The 22,527-nt window shown below is 38.8% G+C and overlaps 1 protein-coding gene across 3 annotated transcripts in view; it reads left to right on the top strand.

The window, feature by feature from the left end:
• Window positions 1-22,527, top strand: part of MAP7 (microtubule associated protein 7) — a 165,060-nt gene that overhangs the window by 44,754 nt on the left and 97,779 nt on the right. The gene's annotated exons all lie outside the window — the stretch shown is intronic.

Here is a 22,527-nt window from a genome sequence, read left to right as displayed (position 1 = left end):
AAAATTGGTGAGGTCTTGAGGAATTGTATTCCCAGGCAAAAATTAAGAGACTCCGAGAAACATGACATTGACAAATAGTAATACTTTTTCTCATTGTTTACTGAGTTAATGTAGTTTCGTGAAATTTGTTCTACCCATTTATTACTTGCATGACAGTGGAATGAAGGACACGTAAGAGGACGCTATTGTCTCTCCTTTTGTGACAACTCAGCTTCTGTCCTCTTCCACAGCAAGTAATTAGGAGCTGCTACTATGAGGGAGCTTAAATAATGCCCCACCCTGCCAAAGCCTGAGTCACGAAACCCATCATCAGCATATTTCTTCCTTTGAAGGGTAAAAAGCCAACTTTTCATGAGCCGTTAATTTCCTTTTGGTCTCGCTTCTGGGGTAGGGAGAGAGTGTTCACGTGACAAAAGAAGTATATCTGTCAGTAATACATGGTTTGGGGATGTAAGTTATGCCCTTTACAGTTTGTAGCATAAGAAACATTTAAACTGTTATAGCTTATTGTTAAGTATAACAATACTTTTTGATCCTTATAAATACAATCCAAGGGAAAAATTCAAGATGTGTGATTCTTAAAAGACAATCTTGAGGTAAACTTGAAACTGTCATTTTCTAGCAAATAGATTTTAATTTAGGTATATATAGATATCTATAGATTATATCCAAATACCTGTCCTTTTTCACACTTTGGACATGTGGACCTATACAAATCCCAGTAGAAAGAACATTTCTAAGAAAGGTTGATGTACCAATCAGGAATACATTTTTTGTGTGTATGTAAGGGTATATATATGGATGTGTGTGTGTGTGTGTGTGTGTGTGTGTGTGTGTGTATATGCATATACATATATAAAATCTCACATACACTTTTCACTGGTCATGAAGATAAGCTTGTATATTTAAACCCAGGATCTGGAGGACAGGAGCTCAAAAATGAGCTTAGGTGGGCTATGACGAAATTGGAATGGTCCACACACGATTGTTTGGGTGTGCATTTTTCTAAGGAAATTTGGAGTTCATGGACTTCTCTTAGAGAAAGCTGTGACACAAACACTTTAGAAACCACGTTTCTGGAATAAGTCAGGTAATGGACCTAAATAATGTCCTTCTCCGATCCTTGGGGGATTCTTGAATTTAATTTTCTACAATGCTCAAGCTTTTAGGGTCTTAGAGATCTAGGGAGGGTAGAGGAAGCTGGCTATGTGTAGAAGATAAGCAACAATGATAAATATAAAGAGTCAGTGTAATTTCTAGGGCCAAATAGAGCTTCTGCTAGGCCAGATGGCTTTATGTTTTGATCAGGTTGATGCTGCTGTATATGAAGCTTCAGTGATGATCTCAGCTTTATAAAATGAGCTGTTATGCTTATCTCATTGCTCTGCTCGTGTGTGTGTGTGTGTGTGTGTGTGTGTGTGTGTGTGTGTGTGTACATGAGGTGACCTTGCATCGTGGTCTCCATGGACACTAGGATGGTCCTGATCTGGAAATGCTTGTTCCATATTACTGAATCCAGAGATTCTCAAGGAAATATTCTGTCTACTGATTTGACAATGTGAAGTTGTCATCAGCTTCAAGTTTTGTTTTGTAGGCCTACCCTTTAAAAATAGAAACATCTTATCTCTTGACTACTTTTTTTCTAGTTTTTCTCGTGCTAATAGAACTTGTATCTCATGTAAACAGGACTCAACAATGAAGGGACTCTATGCATTAGTTGTAGCCTTGGCGTTCATGAGACCTACTAGAGAGAGGATAGTGACTAAGGATTTTTTTTTAATTGTGGTAAAATACACATAACGTAAAATTTGCCATCTTAACCATTTTTAAGTTTATAGGTCGGGGCATTAAGTACAGTAGTTTATTGTGCAACTATAGGATTTTTCAACAATGGGTTTTTCTGTGCAAATATTTCTATTTAGTCAGAGATTTCTCCTTCAGAAAACCATGTATTTTACCCCAAGGACAATATAAGTAAAACATGTCTGCTGAAATAACGTGTCTCCTAAAATCACTGAGTATATCAACTCAGTTTTCACAATAAAATAAAGGCTCAATATTACAACTGCCACCCAATCTGTTACTAAATCTGTCAGGATTCTAATTTTGCTACTGTATATCACACGCTATGAATGCAGCCTTTCTTATGGCAAATCCTCATGTTTCCCTTTTCTGTTTCCTAAGCAACAGTCTATTTTGAGGTTGGCTGCGAGACTGAAGGCATCCACCTCAGCATGCTTGGTTCTCCCAATTCAGACCAACAGATATTGATTGCCTATTATGCTGATACCCTATCTCCAGTTCTCTTCAATGTCGTGGAATGCAGCCTCTTAAAGTGGTTTTATGCCTTACAAATAAAAAATGGTAAGGTATTAAGAACTCTAAAGATTTTAACTAGTTATAACCTGAGAGGTAGGTAAGCTGTACCATCCCCATCTTATAAATATGGAGTCTGAAACTCAAATAATAGCATCACAGTAGTAGAGCTCTTTGTAGAATGTTGCAGCATGCTAGACTGAGTCCAGGGCCCTTCTTAGACTCACAGGGAGGTACAGCCATCGATGGGGAAGACGGGATTAGCACCCTTCTGCAGCAAAGCCCTCATCTCACGTGTTTCAGAGTTTTGGAAAATAACTGAATCCAGTGAGAAAGAGGATACTCTCAGTATGGATTTTGAACATGTTTCATAGAAATAACTTTGCAAAACTTTATTAAGATAGTTATTGTAGAATTGTGACTTTTAAGGGTGAAGTTTTACCAGCAGAAAGTCCCTTAGCCTTGTTTATTCAAATGTTTATTTTTAAAAGTTGAAGATAAAGGTCATGTTCAGGGTGCTTCTTAACACAATGAAGTATAATAGTGTTAAGCTTTGTATGATCTCATTCAAAAGACCTTTTTCAATCTTTAACAGAATTTTTGGTCCTAGAACATAAGATCCGGGAACTTTACAGGACAAAATTCTGTAAATGGACATTACCTTCTGTCCAGTGGCAATTCTTCCTTCCAAGCAGAGAGACATTAAGTAATTTACTTGATAGTGCCCTGACTTTGGTGTAAGCCACTGCCCTTGCTCCTCTCTGAGGATACTTTGAATGAAAATACCATTTGACATTTCCTCTTTGTCTTTTTGGTTTTCAGGAAAATGTCTTAGGTTCATCTAGCAAGATTAAGATGAGTAATTTTATTTTCATTACCTTTGTTTTATTACATACTTCTTGTATGGAGATAATGCCCTTAACGGTGAAATTTTGAAATGAGTTAAATCCATTATTTATCTCATATGTTTCCATCCCTACTGATATAACTGAGTGATCGGAACAAATCTTCCATTTTTCAAATGAAAAAACTCAGACAGCAGAGAGCTATAAATGCCTTTTCCCGAACTCTCAGAGGAGAACTAGTAGAGTGAGGGTTATATGTATCTTTGAATCTTATGTACTAATTTGCATCAAACCATGGTTGGTTGAAAGATAATTTCCCTTTTTTTTTGCATTCATCAAAAGATTAGGTGGGGCAGTACCTGGTTCCAGGAATTTAAAGTAAGATGAATATAAACTTCACGAATGCTTAGTCATCTAGGTAAAGATACTCTGTGCAATTCCTGACTTAGAGGTACTGTGTTTCCTATTACTGGATCCAAAACCTAAAGGAAATGATTGCACGTGTGTTATGTTTACTGTCTGTAGTGTGTAAATTCCACAGTGTCTTGCATTATAGCTATTTGTTTATATGTCCTCACCATCTCCTATTGGAATATAAGTGCATGGGTAGGTGAACTAGGCAGAGAAGATCTCTTCTCCCTCCTCCCCACCTACCCCCCAGTTTCCCTAGCAATTTAGTTGAATGTTGAATATGGATGATTGGTAATGCAGAACCTCTCAAGTAGTTATTTCTTGTGTAGAAGGAATGCATTTACAGCACGATTATTCTGCTGTTTTCCCATTAAAGCCATTCTTTGAGATCAGAATGTGAAGCCAAACAGAGCCAGCCAGTCATGTGGGGGGAAATTACAGGAGCATCATTTTGATGAATTTGCCTTTTGGTTCATTTCAGTATTTAAATCTCAGGTTTCCATTCAATATAACCCACTAAATGGATGTTAGACTCATATTATAAAAATGACTTTTAAAAGAAAAATATGAAAAGAGAGGAGAGAGATATTAAATCTCTAATTTTATTCTTCAGCTTTGTTCCTTGCTTGTTGATGATGCTGACCTTGTGCAAGGGATACAGTGTGCTCGTCAGGTCGTTTCTCTTCATCTGTGTTGTGTGAGGAATGGCCGCCCACAGTTTGAAGTTGTTGTCATGATAAACTGAGTGACACCGTTTAATAGACTGGGTGCAGGCACCACCTGTGAAATCTAGGTCACTCGTTGTACACAGCCTTGTCCCGGGAATAAGACGCTTGCTGGTTGTCATCTGTCTTGCGCAAACTGTTCATCTTGGCACTTGAGCTCATTGGCATAATAAATTGGCTCAGGTATTAAGTTGAACTATATGATTTGCCTTTTTTTTTTTTTTAACGCGGGCCTCTCACTGTTATGGCCTCTCCCGTTGCAGAGCACAGGCTCCGGACGCGCAGGCTCAGCGGCCATGGCTTACGGGCCCAGCCGCTCCGCGGCATGTGGGATCTTCCCGGACCGGGGCACGAACCCGTGTCCCCTGCATCGGCAGGCGGACTCTCTACCACTGCGCCACCAGGGAAGCCCTGAAATTGCCATTTTTGACCATTCTTTACCTAAAATGACAATTTCACATTGTTCAGCTTGACACAAAGTATAGTGAAGGAAAGCTGTTTAAATTTCAGACTCTTACACTGTAATTTTAAGCCTTTTTATTAAAAAATGCTACCTGTTAAAGACACATTGTATAGTCTAGGAGAATTTATGCCGTTAATACCTTTCACTTTCAGAAACAGTGTTATTAATGGCAAAAATTTCACAGGGGAGTAGTTTCTAGGATTGAAGAAAAGAATTAAGGTTCAAAAACATCACAGAGTCCTAACTACAGTAATGCCTGAGGTCTCTGAAGCATAAAGTGTGCATCAGAAAGAGGAGTGGTTTGGGGAGAAGGGAGGAGGGATGCCAGGGGATAGGGGGAAGGCAGATGCTCCCAAGGGGGTGGGTGGGTCACAGCCTCCTCAGGAGCTTCCCAGGTGAAATCTGAAACTGGCCCCCTTACACAGAAGGCAAGGAAAGATCCAAGAAAAAGGCAGAACGCCACACATTGGTAGTTGGCAGGTTTAATAAACAAGGGAACTTACTTATGAGGCTCGTCTTAGGCGGCCACACGACATGTGGGTCTCCACGACCTCCCGCCAGAATCTTAAAAGTTTATGGAGAGGCTTTAACTGGGTTCAGTCACGTGCACAGTCCAGAGAGTCTCAACACCACAATTACTGTCTCAAAGCTGTGTCCTTAGGTAGCTTCTAACTCGGGGAAGGCAAGCAGAACGTACACTCCAAAGATAGGGGAGGGGGTGAGCAGCCTCCAAATGCCTGAATCTAGCTCAGAGGTCAAACTGGCAATCACATCTTCTTGATGACCTTCCCCAGCAGAGGCAGAAAATGAGGGTCTGCAGGCAGAGAGAGGCCTGTCAGGCAGACATAGTGGGAGAGGATGGGACTCCAGGTCTTTAAAAGCACTGATGATAGGAATATGCCAAAGTACCAAGGTCAGCTCACCTTCCAAGCAGCACAGGTAGGTATCTGGGGAGGGAGGGAGGCACACAGTTTCTGCTTCCCACTTATCTCAAAAGGATACATTCAGACTCATACCCTGAAAGATTATGCTGTTTGTTGATGCCTCAAATCATGTATCTGAGAGGGATGCAGTTTTTGCTTAGCTGTTAGAAAAGTAAAATACAGATATCTGAAAGAAACAATCCATGCCATGCTTGATAACATTGGATTGTAATCAACTCAATAATTAAGGGTGGGTGGGGGGAAAAAAACGCCTCATTTGATACTTTGGTGGTTTGGATATGGGGACTTAATGATAAAGGAGGGTACTGGATATCTGAAAACAGGATGATGAGGTGTGAGAAGAATGCGTGAACACTGTAACAGACTTTCCATTTTTCTTAGAACTAGCCATGTTTGCCTTTTGCAGTATACAAAGGTAAAGTTTAATTAATGGAGGTCCTGCCATATCTTAATGACATCATTTAGCATATTTGAATCATTAAAACAAAAGTTATAATAAAGCATAATCAAGTAGCTTTTCCTTGGATCTTTTATTTTACACAGCTAAATTACACTATTAGAATTTTATCTAGCTGCTGAAGGAAATCTTCCTGATGGCATTTAAGTGGGATGGTCTTGAATGTTCATAGTTATGTTCTATTCTTGGCTCTTTGGGTTCCTTGTGCCATTTCTATTTTGAAAGCAGAACTGAATAGCTATAGTATTAATAATTACAGCATGTGATTGTTGAAGGCTTAATGGCTAGAGTACTTTGCTGTTTGTAACTTTGCATTTAGATAGAGAAGGATTTTTTACTTTACTAGCCAAAGTCTGTCTTGTGCCAGCTTATGAGAACGATTATATATGGAAGTGGAATCGTATGTCATTGTTGGCTGTCTCCAGTTCAGAAGAGTCTTGTGAATGTCTGTGCCATAATGGATGCTTCCACAAGTTTTGTGTTATAAGCTTGCTGTTCTCATAAAGGGCAATGTTGTTGCCTTGGCAACTCTGAGTAGGTTTTCACAACTGTAATATGGAAAATAGATTTAAAATCGTCAGATTAGAAAATTGCATTCGCAGGGGGAACTACACTTTGCCTGGCTTTTGGTTAAGGATACACCATTTTAGTTGAGGGTAGCATGCATTTCATTTTAGGTCACATGTTATTCTCAAATAACTGTGAAACTCCTGAGATTTCAGGTTTGACTAAATATCACAATTTGCTTTACACGGATCAGCTTTTCTCTTGATATCCTTAGCTTTCTTTACAGTCCTTTAAATTCTGTGTGGTTTTCTATTTCAGTGTTTTAACTTTTTCTTGCCTTGCCAGATGATTCTCCCTTCCCTATGCCCACCACTACCCATTGCTTATTCTTTCCCTCATAATCTTAAACACCACAGGTGCTCAGAAAGTTCCGCTGGGATGCCGTCACCACTCCTAGTCTGCCTTTGGCATTCCCGGTGTGCGGGCAGTTTTTAAGTCGGTCACACAAAAGCATTTATATCCATTCACGGTGGAAGACAGGAGAATACCATGGGGATCTGTCTTCAGGGTCCTCGAGGTCCCCAGTAGAAGAAGCTGATGTTACAGAGCGTTGGAATGACCCAGAAATTCTCCAGAGTATACTGTTGCCAAATAAAATGAATAGCATGAAGGGGTAAAATGAAGATATAGACTTAGGCAAAAATGGAGGAGAAAAGGATAGAATCATTAACGTTAGGGAGAAAAGGGCAGATGTGAATCAGGTATTTTCTGGTTAATACCAGCTTAAAGAAACATGCCTTTTTCTATTTGAAGATTTGTGAGTTGCTTTTCAGGATATAAATGAATGTATGCAATTCTTTACCTGTCAGTATGACATGCTTTGATTTCCACATCCACCCTGCCATGGGTTGTGGGATGAATTCTGAAATTTCATGAAAAAAAATACAAGTTTACCCTTGGAGGGGAGAGAAATGGCCTTAATTTGGAATCACTTTTGATGTTGTTCAAGGAGATTAGCACCTATTAGAGTCTGTTCCTATTAAAATCAGAAATCTGAAAAAAAGTTGTAAAAATAGAGGGGTGGTGAATGTAAGCATGGGCTGTGTGGGGATTGACATAGGTCATGTCTAAAATTTTAAAATCCCTAATTTATATTGCATGTGTTTCCACATGCGATATATTATTTTTGTCAAAGCACGTACGAACTTAAGTGCCTAACATGACACATAGCAAGAGCCAATAAATACTTGTTGTTTGACTGGACACTATTATATTCTATATAAAGAACAAAGTAGGATTTTATGTTAATGATAATCATTTTGGGGGAATATATCCTGTAGGTAAAATAAATGTAAAATTAAATTGTTTGCTTTTGCTACATTTGATGATACCAAAGATGAATCTTTCTAAAAAGACCATCTTTTGAATTTTAAAAAGTGAATAAAAACGTGAGAGAAATTATTACTCAGCTTATGGTTTTTCTCCAAAGTAGAAGAGCTTGTACAGGAATATTATCTAGAAGCTACGTAAAACTTTAAAAAGGGATGTTGAAAATGAAATCAGTTACAGAAATTTGCCGTTTGTGAAATGCTATCATTATTTAAATATGAACATAATGTGAAAGTAAATAAGTGTAAGTTACCCTTTTCCCACAAGCCTTGATTCTTTTTTTGTTGTTGTTGGGGGTAGGAGTTTATTAATTTAATTTTGTCTGTGTTGGGTCTTCGTTTCTGTGCGAGGGCTTTCTCTAGTTGTGGCAAGCGGGGGCCACTCTTCATCGCGGTGCGCGGGCCTCTCACTATCGCGGCCTCTCTTGTTGCGGAGCACAGGCTCCAGACGCGCAGGCTCAGGAGTTGTGGCTCACGGACCTAGTTGCTCCGCGGCATGTGGGATCCTCCCATACCAGGGCTCGAACCCATGTCCCCTGCATTGGCAGGCGGATTCTCAACCACTGCGCCACCAGGGAAGCCCCAAGCCTTGTCTCTTGACTGGTTTGGGGGGGAGGCCTTTTTCCCAGAATAAATACGCATCTTAACAAGACTTTCAGCTCTCCACGTTAGCATATGAAGTGAGCACCCATATTAGCGGTCCAAATTCAAACATCTTTTCTGCCATCACTAATGACTGGAGCACAGAAAATCATGTACAGAAATAGTCTCCAGGCATCTCCTACTATTTACTGCCTAAATATTTTAAATATGACATACATTTTTCTGATAGTAAAAGTAATAAATATTGTGAGACACCTAGAAAATGCAGAAAAGGATTAAACTTATTTTTAAATCGTCTGTAGTCCTACCATCTACATATAGCTGTGTTAATATTTTGTGTGTGTGTGTGTGTGTGTGTGGTCTTTAGAAACTCTAGTGTTTGTGTGTGTTTACAGACTTGTCATATCATTGCGTATGTGGTTTTACAAACTGTTTTCTTTCCATTTAGTGTCAGAAACATTTTTGAAACATCCTTCTAAAACAGTTATAATAGATATCCTCTTATTTGAAATTTCTGTCAATTTTATAGGCAAAGAAATGATGTGTTATTTTAATTTGCATTTATTTAATAACTGATGTTAAACAGTTCTTATATGCTTGTTAGCATTTTCCTTTTGTGAATTATATGTTTATTTCTTGTGACATTTTCTAATGGAGTGTTTTTTTTTCTTTTTAATAAATAAAGGATACCTACCTTTTTTCTGGCCACATATGTTACAGATATTTTCCCATTTTAGCATTTGCAATTTAATATTGTTATGGATTTTTGTTTCAATCTTTGTTACGGTCTTTGTGAACGGTGATTTCAGAAATCTCCCTGTTTCAAAGAGTTGATTTGGGCACGGCTGTTGGTGATTCAGTCAGATCCACACTAAAACGGTTTCAGAGACGAAAGTATGACCTCTCAACTATAAACTCATGAACGGTGAAGACCTGGTGAACTCTAAGGCCTGAGCTCTGGGGCACAGTGCAGCCTCAAAGCTGGGGCAGGATTAAGGCAGCTCAGATGCACTCAGCCTGCTGCATCTAACTAGGTCAGCCTGCAGTGGCTCCGTGACAGACTGTGGGACTATTTTTGTCGGTGTTTCTTCTGCCTATGAAAATTAGAATTGAGGAGAGCTACAGATGCTTCCCATATGGTTGCTATTAGTGAAATTATTACAGAGGATTTAATCTGAAAACAAAGTAGGTACATTCATATTATTTGGAGACTTAAAGGCCTGTGAAGGAGACCTCAGCTATCATACCAGCAGCGGTTCTGTTTCCGGGGCAGCTGCGGCATCTTAGTACGGTGGCCTCTGTCCTGTTCTTGTTCTTCCAAGGAGAGAGCTTCTATTCTGGTGTTGGTCATGATTTTGCCTGCTTCATAATAAAGTACTTTATGAAGGATTCAGATCTAATTTTTTCCCTTTCCTTCCTTCTCCCTACAGATTCCCCCCCATTCCGCCCCCAGATAGATATCGTCTGGAATTCTGCATACTTTTGGTGATTTTCTCATTGACTTTTAGAGAACTGAGCTGATAGCTGCCCCAGTTTTTCCTACATCCAGGATTTAGAGAGAATTTTCATTTGCAGTCAGGTGTACTTGTTCTTAGAACGGCTTGTTTGGATATAGCAGTGAGCATGCTGTGATGGTTTATCACTTTAATTGGTCCATTAGATGTACTTGGTGTTTTACAAGGTTCTAGGAAGAGGAGAAAATGTTCATCCACAACAGACTTGTGGAGCCTGCTAATGGAGTTTAACGTCTATTCTTGCCCTCTGTAAAAATGCATCATGGATTCGTATTGTAAAGAATAATAATAAAGAACTTCAGTAGGATTGATCAGTAAGCCATCAAGTTTAGTTATGTTCTATTAAGACAATCAGGTGACCTCTAAATTTGACTTCCCCTAAATTCCTGATCAACATGCTTATCCCAGTACGTTTGACCTACAAAGAGAATTTACTGCTACATAGTTTTAATTTTAAAAGAAATATCATGTTGAAACAATATTATTTGTGTGTCTTTTGAAGAGAACCCTTTAATATATATTTTAAACACTGTAATGACATTTGTAGAGTATAACCCAGACCTACCCCAGATTAACAAATATCGCACAAAAAAAGTTTTTGGTCAGTTAAATTTGGGAGACCGTTATTAAATTGCTTACTTACTAAGGGATTCGTCAAAACATTTGATATAGTGATATGTGTTGTAACTCTGCAAAATAAGAGACACAATTCATTCCATTTTCCAAATGCATTTACTATCAGAACCCCAGTTTGAGAAGCATCACTCAGGACACACTCTTTAGCCACAGTGTAAGCTTTTGAATAAGTGGTTAAGAATATCATCATTATGATTAACAACTAAAGAATCGTTTAACATAGTTAAACTTCTTTATTTCCCAGTATTTATAAGTATATAAATATCCCTCTTCAAGCATACATGTACGTAAAACATAACCTAATAGACTAAGAAAATGCCTCCTCAGCACAAATGTTTCCACGTGCAAGTTATTGGTAAAGAAAGCAGAGGAATTCAGTCTAAGATTTGCTAATTTAGCTGGCAAAGAAATAAGTCCATATATGCCAAATGACCATTTTGGGGAAGAGAAGGAAATGGGGAGAGAAAAGGGATATTCTTTCCTGCGATTACAAAAGGCTCTGGTAATGTTAACATGGTAAATTATGCTAGGATCCAACTAAAGTAGCTTTTACTCCCTAATTCAAAATCACGATATTTTACTGCTTAAGAGACTATTTAGTTAGCTTTTATCTTACTTTAGGGAAAAAGAGTATGAAAAACATTTCTGTTTGGCTTGTGTTTAACAACAGCTTTTCATTTGGTTTGAGCTGCTGAACTTGAGGTCTGTCTTGGTCCTGGGAGGGGAATGCTGATTTAGTAGAGCTGGGTCTTTCAAGGCTTAGCTTGAGCTAAGAGTACAAGTCAACTGGCGCATGGTGTGGGGAAATTGCTCCCTGAAATTCCCCCAGCTCATCTCCTGATGCTCCGGATGCCAGATTCCATTTCCTTCTGCCACACGAAGCCAGCTAGTTTCACCCTTAAATTGCTCTTTGCTCAATTTTCGTATTTATTTTTGGCCAGTTTAACATTAAGCATATGAAAGTTTTTTTTCCATCTGGTCAAATCAAATTGATTTTTTTCTTCTGAAAAAAAAAAAGTTTAAAAATACCTGAAGGTGGGCCACTATGTAAAGGAATAGATTTTTGTATTTCCTCTGCATTTTATAGCAAGACAGTTGTAATTTGAATGGAGAAGAAAATAGGTAAGATGCTTGCTTTTCCTTTACATCTTACACCTTAATTTGGAGAAAATGTTATAGCATATTTTTAGAAAACTTTGTGTGTTTTACATTCAGTTTTTCCCAATTTTAATGGTCCTATGAGTAAAGGAGTCAAAAGTTAGATTAATTTTTTTTAAATATCAATAACAAACAGGGATTCAGTGGCCATGGTTTAAAAAGAATTTTTTTTTCTCACATAGCGTCAGATCTATAGAAAAGCTGAAAAGTTGCAATAATAGTTGCAACTAAGAATTTCCATGTGCCCTTAACCCCGATTCCCCAAATGTTAACATTTTGGAAGATTTATTTTTAATCCTTTCTCTCCCCTTCTTAAAAACAAGCACTATCTTTTATATAACCATATTACATTTATCAAAATTAACACTATCAGTGATAATGTTATCTAAACTACAGACCTTATTCAGATTTCACCATTTATTCCAGTGATGTCCTTTATAGCAAAAGAAAATTCAAGATTGGGCATTGTGCTTAGTTACCATGTCTCTTTACTCTTTAACACTTCTCTGAGCCTTTCTTTGTAGTTCATGATACTGACATTTTTTAAGCATTTAGGCCAGTTATTTTTGTAGGATGTTCTTAAATTGGGTTTGCCTGATGTTTCCTCATGATTGGATTTAGGTTATATACTTCCAGCAAGAATGCCACAGGAGTGATATTTGGTCTTCAGTGTATCATATCAGGAGTCACATGTTGTTTGGTCCCATTCCTGGTGATATTATCCTCCATCACTCTGTTTAAGGTGCTGTCTGCCAGGTTTCTCCACTATCAAGTTACTCATCTTGTTTTGTAACTAATAAGCGTCTTGTGGGGAGATACTTTGAAGCTATGTAAATATTCTGTTGTTCCTCATATATTCACCTATTAGTTTTAGCATCAATGATTCTTGCCTGAATCAGTCTTATGTTGGTTGCCAAAGAGTGATTTTCTAGTTCATCATTCCCTCTACATTTATTAGTTAGCTTTCTACTGTAAGGAAGAACTTTTCCTTTCTCTTGTTTATATTAGTGTGGACTCAGGGATATTTATTTTACTCTGTAGATTATAATGCTTTTCTGTATATATTTTGATGCTCTAACTCCCCCAGATTTGGACAGTGGGATCCCTTTGAGGTTGGCTCCTGTGTCCTTTCGATGCATCTCCATTATTTTTTGAGCATATCCTTACTTTCTGGCACAAGGTGTTACAGACTCATCTTGTACTTTCCTTGACTCAGCCTTGGAATCAGCCATTTCTTCAGGAGCCCTGGTTCCTTAGAGTGGAAAGTAATACTTTATAATCCAAGATCTGGGTGCTAGCTGTGCTCATGGCTACAGGAGTATCTTTGCCACTAGGCTGTCAGTAGGGCGAGCTCTGTGAAATAGGTATATACACACACACACCTAAGCACGCACGTATGCACACACTCAGTGGCCTTTGTTTTTTGTTTTCTTGTTTGTTTGTTTTTTTACTTATTTATTTATTTAAGTGGCCTTTGTTTTTAATGTAACTGATTCCTTTTCTCTTCTGCACCATGGAAATAACACTGGATTAGTAGTAGTAGATCAGGAATTGTAGATTCTGGTTCTGCTCAGCTGTTCACTAGTCTTAAAAACTTGGGCAAATCTTTTATGTCCTCTACTTCAGCTTTTTCCATGTTAAAAGTTAGGAAATAAATGAAAGGGTGATTTTTAAAGAAACTTCTATTTTTAAAATTCTGTGATTCTATGAATTTAAGATTTTATAGGTATAATATTTTCATGAAGTTTTCAGGGAATCACAAGAGTACCTTAAGCCACAAAATCATTAGAATTTAGATCTAGAAGCTACTTTAGAAATGATGTCTTTCAGTGTCCTCACTTTACAGTGAGATAACCTGGAGCATCTACAATGGTAGAACTGTTATAGATCTGCACTATCTAATATGCCAGTTCCTGGTCACATGAGGCTAGAGAGCACTTAACCTGTAGTTAATGTGACTGAGGAACTGGATTTAGTTTTAATTTAAGTAGTTGCACGTGGCTGGTAGCTACTATATTGGACAGTGCAGCTCTAGAGAGTAATGACTTCATGTCACATAGGTGCTAGTGACAGAAGCAAAGTAGGATCTTTTGATAGTGTGTACCAGATTAAATTAACTAAATCAGCTTTATCATATACCTTTTATAGTAATTATAATTTTTTAATACCAAAACCTCTGGCTCATTAATTTTGTAGCAGATTATTTAAATCCCAGGAGCTTCAACATGATGCTCTATAGCAGTGTATTTATTATTATATTTAAAAGAATATTTAAAGACCAGCAACAAATCTAAGTTGACCTGTTTTCAGTAGTTAATAGTAACTCATAGTAATAGCTATAATTTGAGCACTTACTATTTTCAACAGAAATGCTTTTGTTAGATCTAAAATGTACTGGCAATATTTATATTAAATTGTTATTAGTACTTTCTCCAAAAATGCTAATCCCCTTGTAGGTTCAATTATATAACTTACGCTTACAACCTTTTATACATACTATACCAAAATTTATTTTTGTTTGTTTTTAACGAGAATATGCAGTGCAATTAGGTAGTAATTCTCACACAGGTACTTGTCAAATAACAAATGAACGAGTGAATGTATTGCTACTATCTGAGGATACAGTGGAAAAGGCTGTCTTTGGTGAAATATATCACTTAAAAATTCAAAAACGTTTTAAAATATCCCTAACCAAAGATTCAGCAATTCTATTCTAGAGTTTATTCTTCAGACATTGTTAAGCTTTGTGAAACTCTATAGGCAGCCTTGTTTATAACATTGAGAAAACATAGTCGACCTGGAAAGATGTCCAGAGTATAAAATAGATTTCAAGACAGAGTTACATGAAAAGCTCATTTTTTGGATTTTTACATATATGTAAAATAAAAAAAAAATCTGCAAGAACATATAACTAAAACCTTAACAGTGGTAATGTCTGAATTTTGACATTGCAGCTTATCTTAAATATTTTGTACTTATTTATTTTTTCTATTTTCTACACTTAATGTTTATCGTTTAATTTATAACCTTTTGAAATATACACCCCAATAGCACTGAAAATTGACCCATATACTAGAAGCTAGGTCATTGCAATTTAGTGTGTTTCTTGAGCTTCACCTATACCCAGAAAGCCTTTCAGGGGGCAGATGGATGAGCCTGATAACTCTGCTCCAATGGTAATGCTGTTAGAGAAGTATAATTGATGTGTGTGTGGCTTAGGAAGGGGGCGAGCACTTTTGTTTGGGAGAATCAAGATAGACTTCATGGAGGATGAGGGCGTTTGCCTTGCTTGTTGAAGTATTTGGAGGATTTGACAGAGATGACTGAAGAGACATTCCACATGCGAAGAAGAGTGGGAAGGAAAGAGAGAAGGAAAGGGAAAGGAAGGGAAATCGTGAGGCATGTTAAAGGAATAGCAAATGCATCCATTCTGTAAAAACATGGGATATCTGGAAGAGTGGTGGGAAAAAAAATTCTCGAAGTCGGTGGAAACACACTGCATTGCTTTAATTTGGCAGGTAACTCTGAGAGACATGATAGGTGTTTGAGCATGGGAATGACGAGCTCCTGGAGCTGGTTTTTAAGGTAACTAATCAGACAGATCACAGGAATTAAAGGTGAGAGACTGACAGTGGTTAAGACCAGCTTGCAGCCTGAAGGTGGAAACAAAGTTGTGATGCTGGTTTGAGCCTAGGCTGTCTGCCCAATATGTCAGGTAGACTGCTAAACCCTATTCTGTTTGATGGGAAAAAACCCTATAAAACTTGAATGCTCTTGTTTCCTAGTGATTTGCCACAGTGCCATAAATCTCTTATAGTCTGGTCATGCATGTAAATTAGGTTATAAGATAAGAATTTGTACTTTGGATATATCACACTTGACGTTTTTACTTCCCTCCGTTCCCCAACTTCATTATGGCATTCATTACTCCTGAGCACCGTGTAATGTCTGGGGGTAGTAGCTGGGTGAGAAGAGTGAGTGCTCATAGCCTGGAATATACAGTCGTCCTTCAGTATGTGCAGGGGCTTGGTTCCAGGACACCACCACCCCCGCCTTCAGGGATACCAAAATCCACAGATACACAATTTTCTTATATAAAATGGCATATTTGCATAACCTAGCACAGTCTCTGTATACTTTAAATCATCTTTGATTACTTCTAATGCCTAATACAATGTAAATGCTAAGTGAATAGTTGTAAATACAATGCACAATGTGTGGCAAATTCAAGTTTTGCTTTTTGGAACTTTCTGGCCTTTTTTTTTTTTTGGAATATTTTCTATGTGTGGTTGGTTGAGTCCGCAGATACAGAACCTGCAGATAGGGAAGGCCGACTCTACAAGAAAAGGAAAAGGAAACATCAAACTGTGTTTTTTAAAGTCAAAGTTGTAAGTGTTTTACAAGAGTTCCTTACATATATGGATATATATTTTAGTTCCCTGCAATAAAACCTTAGGCATTTGAAAGATTACACTGGTTTGGGTTGAGGAAATTAACAAACGTCCCTTTTGAAACTAGGTCAAGTTCCTTATTTTAATTTCTGATCTAACTCAGGACTCCAGCTATCAGGCTACCCCATTAATCCTCCCTGTCAGTGAAATCCCCTCTGAAATACATTGTAATTAACTTGCAGGAATCGACAGCAAAAGATGGAAAGTTCGGATGATATTTGTTTACAGATTTCCCACATGGACGTGGGCATTTAAACCTTTGAGAAGTCATAAAAAATGCTTAGAAAATTTTGGCAGAGATTTTTTTCCACTGAAAAAAAGCAATTGACCCTTTTTAGCAGTTTCGGCCCCAATAATCCAGACTTGACAACTTGATTTTGCTGAAATCTTTAGTGAGAACTGTTGCTTCAAGCATAGCAATTTTTAATAACTTCATTATAATTATTCCTAAACTAGTGTTCCTCACAGGAAAACGGGTTATAGCTGGTGACATGCCTACAGTGGGGTAGGAAGAGGATTGAGCAGGTTTGATTACAGCGAAGGGAAAAGATTTAGAAGGGAAAAGATTTCAATGTAAATAAAAATATCTCTTATTCATTTGGTAAGTATAGTTTTGGCCATTTCTGTGAAGTGTTGACATGAAGGAAAATTGTTTCTGCAATTTGAGGTCATGGAAGATTCCAGGGTAATATAAATGTGGATTTTGAGAAATAGACAAGCATGTTATTAACTTACTCCCCTAAAGAAAACATTCACGTGTGGAGTACATTTTTAACTGAATTGAGTGCGTTTTCATAAATAACCAGCGCTTGTAACTTTTGTCACTGTCCAAGGTACTATAAAATGGGGGGCTGAATCTTCTGACCTTCTGGTGAAAAGCAGAATCTTCCTTTTCCAGCATCTTAAAGATTGTGGCCTCCGGGGACAATCTAAAGGCAAAAGAGATACCGATGAGGAAACTCAGATATACAGAGTTTCGGCCAAGATACCTATTGGGAAGGAAAGGAAAACAGTGCTAGTTGCTTTATAAAGGTTGAAATTAACAAATATTCTCCTAAAGCTACACCTACTACTTTTTGAACCTAGAGGAAAAGGAAAAACCAAGAACTAAGATAAAGAGGGGTCCTGGACAAAATGGTAGGCTGCAATATTCCTAGATTGGGGTTAGAAGCAGTTCAGATGTTTTCAAGTTAAGACCTGCCGTGATCAAAATCAATCTGCAGAAGATAATAAGCTGATGAACTGAATCTTTTAGTGAATTATGTATAACAAATCTTTGTGATTTTTAGCTTTTAAAAATTTCAGCAAAAAGCATAAGTTCCTTTATAAAATGAATCTGCATTTACTTTTCAGTAACTAAATATGAAACATAAATGAAATCTATTTCTCAGCATTTGCCCCTTAACATAACAATAGCCATGGTCCCAGTATTTTATGTTAAACACTAAATTCTACAAAATACCAAGAGTTTAAACTGCACCATTTTGATAACTGTGGTAATCAAATCCAGTATGTGTGATTCTTTTTCTGTAAAAATTAAAGTCTGCAGGTAAACATTTTAAATTCTTATAAATAATGAGAATACACTATAAGAGCAATATCTTTTTAGTCCAAGGGCTTAGCCTGTCCATGTTCTTTCAGTTATTTGGTAGAACTAGATCTTCATGCATATATTTATATGTTCATTTTTACATGTGCACAGATATACACACACCTCCCCCCATAAGGAGTGCAAAACAGAGCTGATCACACAATTCTCTGTGGAATAAAGCTTTGTTTAAAAAAAAAAAGGGGGGGGGAACATTACCAGCTATCTCATCATCTCATAGAACTCTTGCTGCAGCTTAAAAGGTCTGTTTTATAAGAACTGGTTTCTCTATTAGTAGCCAAAAGTTAAAAGAGAAAAATGGGAAATAAAAAAGAACAAGGAAGAAACAGTGGCAAATGAGCAGATTTGATAAGAGAAAACGCTAATGGATGGGTAAGAGCTGCCCTGTCAAGATGTGGGCCTCTGCAGTTTTCACGTTCATAGCGGGACTCAGAATGGAGTAAAGAGCTGAGGAATCATCATCTCAGCCACAGAGCAGTTTTAGGAGGCCTGTGAGCAAAGCAGACAGTCAGTCAGTGAGCGGGTAATGAATGAACACACAAAAGGGGAGAAGGTGGATTCCTCAGAGTTCTACAACTGCTCTGTCAAGTTTATAATTCACCAGCTCCCATTAAAAAATATTTATATTTCATATTTGTTAAGGATGATATAATTTAGGTTTAATAAACAAATTCATTTCCCCTTAATTTCTCAGGATTTATGTATGTGTTTTTAAAACCTACTATGTTTTCGAAGTGATTTCCATTCCCGGAAGTCTGAATGTTAACCGATCAGTTCAGCCTTCATCCACCTGCCAGAATTCTGCATTGAAAGTTTTGCTGGATATTGAAAATGAAACCAAAAAGTGGGCTGATAAGCAGAGGCCTTAATCTTGAGAAAGTAACAACAATGATGCATATGGTTAGAAATGTGCTTCTTTCTAAGATCCTTACTGTGCAGCTACAGTTTCAGATGACACATCATTGACGGTACTCACCGCTCCATGCACTGGGACATAGAAATCTCCTTGAGCCACTAGTCACATAACAAAGCCCTCTATTCTCTTTCCTCTCTTGTTAGCATTCAGCTGTTTTTCTGGATGAATGCACCACCGTTCAGTTACACACTGTTGTTCCTAAGGGGTGAGTGGGGCACTGTCTCCACCGTGTCATCTCCCGTCTCTCCCCGCCTGTCTTCTCTCCCTGTGGTACCAGTCGTTTCCCATCAGCAGGCGACACTGGCCTGATGCTTCCTGAGTGCTCAGAAGTGAGAAGAGTACCCTAGTTGGAGCATAGTGTGGGGATTGAGTGTCTGCCACTTACTAGCTTCCCCAAGTTACTCTACTCTGTATATCTGAGCTTCCTCATCGGTAAAATTAGCATAATAGGGTGGTTTGTGAGGTCAGACCAATTCCTACAGGGATGGGTCATTAGAGTAATGTCTGACATAACAGGCAGTCAACAAGTTTAAGCTGTTATTTTCATTATTTCCTATAGCAGTCTGTACTTGAGAAGGCAGATACTTTTTCCCACTAGCCCTTCTCTTTCATTACCTATAGCCCTCAGATAGGCACCCATCTGATCACAGTGTGGAGGGGTCCACAGCAGGAGAGGCAGCGTGGAGACTTTCTGAGGAGTGGGTGGCAGGTAGAGAGAGAAGTCTTGTGGGAGTTAGCCAGATGAAGGGAGGAGAGTAATCTTCAAGGAGTAGTGGCAGCATGTACACGACTGATGGGCAGAGGAGAGCTGAGTGCAGCAGAACGCAGCCGAATGCTATCCTCTGTAAGGATACTACAGAGGATAGTATACTACGGTACTATCGGAGGTGCGGTGAGAGAAGCAAGTACTTCGGAGGTACTATGTGGTGAGAGAAGCAACTGTGAGACCACAAAGAGCCAGGAAAACATAGGCATTCAAAGAAGTCCCATGATCAGATTTGTATTCTAGAAACATCATAGCTGTGTTGATGACTGGGTGTTGGAGGTCAGGATTCGGACGGCCACAGAACAGTTAGGAGATTCTCATAACACCCCCCTGTCCCCTCAAAACTGGGTGCTTCTAATCTTCAGTGAGCTGCGAGATAGATAACTAAGCTAGTTACATTTGAGTCTGAAGTAAGAATATAAAGATTCCGAGGGACGAAATGAAAGGATTGTTTTTAATTTGCTAATAGGAGTTATTTTTTGTTTGATAAATTCATGGTTCCTGTCTTTGTTCTGTTTTAAATGAGCTGTGAGATAATTCAGAGTATCGGTTCTAACACTTATGGAGCCCTATTGAATATACAGGGTGTGGAATTGTGGGAATAGGTTGATATTTTAATAACATGCCTCAAAAATTCCTGAAATTGGGGCTTCCCTGGTGGCGCGGTGGTTGGGAGTCCGCCTGCCGATGCGGGGGACAAGGGTCCCTGCTCCGGTCCGGGAAGATCCCACATGCTGTGGAGCGGCTGGGCCTGTGAGCCACAACTACTGAGCCTGCGCATCCGGAGCCTGTGCTCTGCAACGGGAGAGGCCACAACAGTGAGAGGCCCGCGTACCGCAAAAAAAAAAAAAAAAAAATTCCTGAAATTAATAGCCAACATATCTCTTTGACTAGCACTTATCCTGTGTCATGCATTTCATTGCTTTAATTGGGCAGAACTGGAGAATTCTTCTACTTCTTCAGACATTTGGGCAATACTTGAGTGTTAATCATATCCCAGCCATTGTACCAAACGTGAGCACAGAGAAATATGTAGGCGTGTTTATGACCTCCAGTCCCAGCATCGTGAACTCTTGACCTCCCTTTCCCGTAGAGTCAGTTCCTTGTCCCTCTTTGCGGCAATAAGGGGAGGAAAAACAGCAAAACAAAAACAAACAGCAAAACAGAACAACAGAACGATTGGAAGCACTTTAAGTCTGTTTCCCCCACCTCCGGGATGAGGCCCAGCTATCCAGCCTCCCTGCCACACTAGCCCTGCTTGAAGGGCAAGCAAGAGGAGAAGTATTTGGAGCCACTAGAGACGAAATTTTTTTTTAACCCAGAAGTAATTTTGCCCCACCCCCACCCCAATTGTCTTTGGCGATGTCCAAAGACTTTTTTTTTTTTTTGCAGTACGCGGGCCTCTCACTGTTGTGGCCTCTCGCATTGCGGAGCACAGGCTCTGGATGCGCAAGCTCAGTGGCCATGGCTCACCGGCCCAGCCGCTCCGCGGCATGTGGGATCTTCCCGGACCGGGGCAGTGCTATTAGAGACAGCAGGTGGAGGCTGGGGATGCTGCTGAACTTCCTACAATGCACGGGAAAGCCCCATCCCCTTCCCTGCCATCCACAACAAAGAATTATCCCGTCTCAAGGTCAATAGAACCAAGGCTGAGAACCCCTGCACTAGAGATACTGTCTGTATTTATACAGGCTGCTTTTGAAAATGTAAGCAACTGGTGGGTGGGAATGATGGTACTTAGGCAGCTGTGATGCTTGGGCCTCTGGAGGTGCTGGGATGGTGCTGGCTGCAGCTGGCATTCCACTGGCTCCTACTAAGCAGTCTTTAGTTCCAAGGGCATTAAAAAAGGTTAATTGCCAAGTCTAGGGGGTGCTTGAATTCTTTTTCTTTTTTTAAACATCTTTATTGGAGTATAATTACTTTACAATGGTGTGTTAGTTTTTGCTTTATAACAAAGTGAATCAGCTGTATGTATACATATATCCTCATATCTCTTCCCTCTTGCATCTCCCTCCCTCCCACCCTCCGTATCCCACCCCTCTAGGTGGTCACAAAGCACCGAGCTGATCTCCCTGTGCTATGTGGCTGCTTCCCACTAGCTATCTGTTTTACATTTGGTAGTGTATATATGTCCATGCCACTCTCTCACTTTGTCCCAGCTTACCCTTCCCCCTCCCCATGTCCTCAAGTCCATTCCCTAGTAGGTCTGCGTCTTTATTCCCGTCTTGCCCCTAGGTTCTTCATGACCTTTTTTTTTTTTTTTTAAGATTCCATATATATATGTGTTGGTGCTTGAATTTTTACATCTTAGAAATCCCATGCATCCAGTCTCTTTACTGGGTCGAGTCCTACTACTCAGAGAGGCTTGAAATGACTTATTTTCTTCTAAACAGTGTATTTCCTTTTCTAGATTGGGCCCACTGATCATCCAAACTCATTAAATTCATTGGTTTTAAGCAAAGTATTCTGGCTCCCATGTCACATTTTAAAATTCTCTAAAGACACAGTGAGGACTGGATCCTTTTTCCTCAGTTTCCCCTCTAGGCTCCTAGACAAAAAGTCCTTTTAAAGACAAGCCTAAGGTAAAATTGTGATAGAAATGTTGAATTCGAAATTTATAATGCAATTCATCACTGGCTAAAAGAAAAAACTTCTGAGGAGCTATATTTAATTTATCCAGAAATAATCTCGAAAACTTTAGTGTTTATATTTATTCTTCCTCTTCTCTCTGGAGACCTTCAGAATTTTTCAAAACTTGCTAAAGCGAGTCAATCTTTTGGACCCTCTGAAGGGCAGCGAAACTTCATTTCATGTGGTT

This window comes from Monodon monoceros, unplaced genomic scaffold (genome assembly GCF_005190385.1).
Source record: "Monodon monoceros isolate NGI ecotype Baffin Bay Population unplaced genomic scaffold, NGI_Narwhal_1 Super_Scaffold_15, whole genome shotgun sequence".
NCBI classification, from domain to species: Eukaryota; Metazoa; Chordata; class Mammalia; order Artiodactyla; family Monodontidae; genus Monodon; species Monodon monoceros.
Note: the sequence above shows the minus strand (reverse complement) of the source record. Positions and strands in the feature narration are given on the sequence as shown.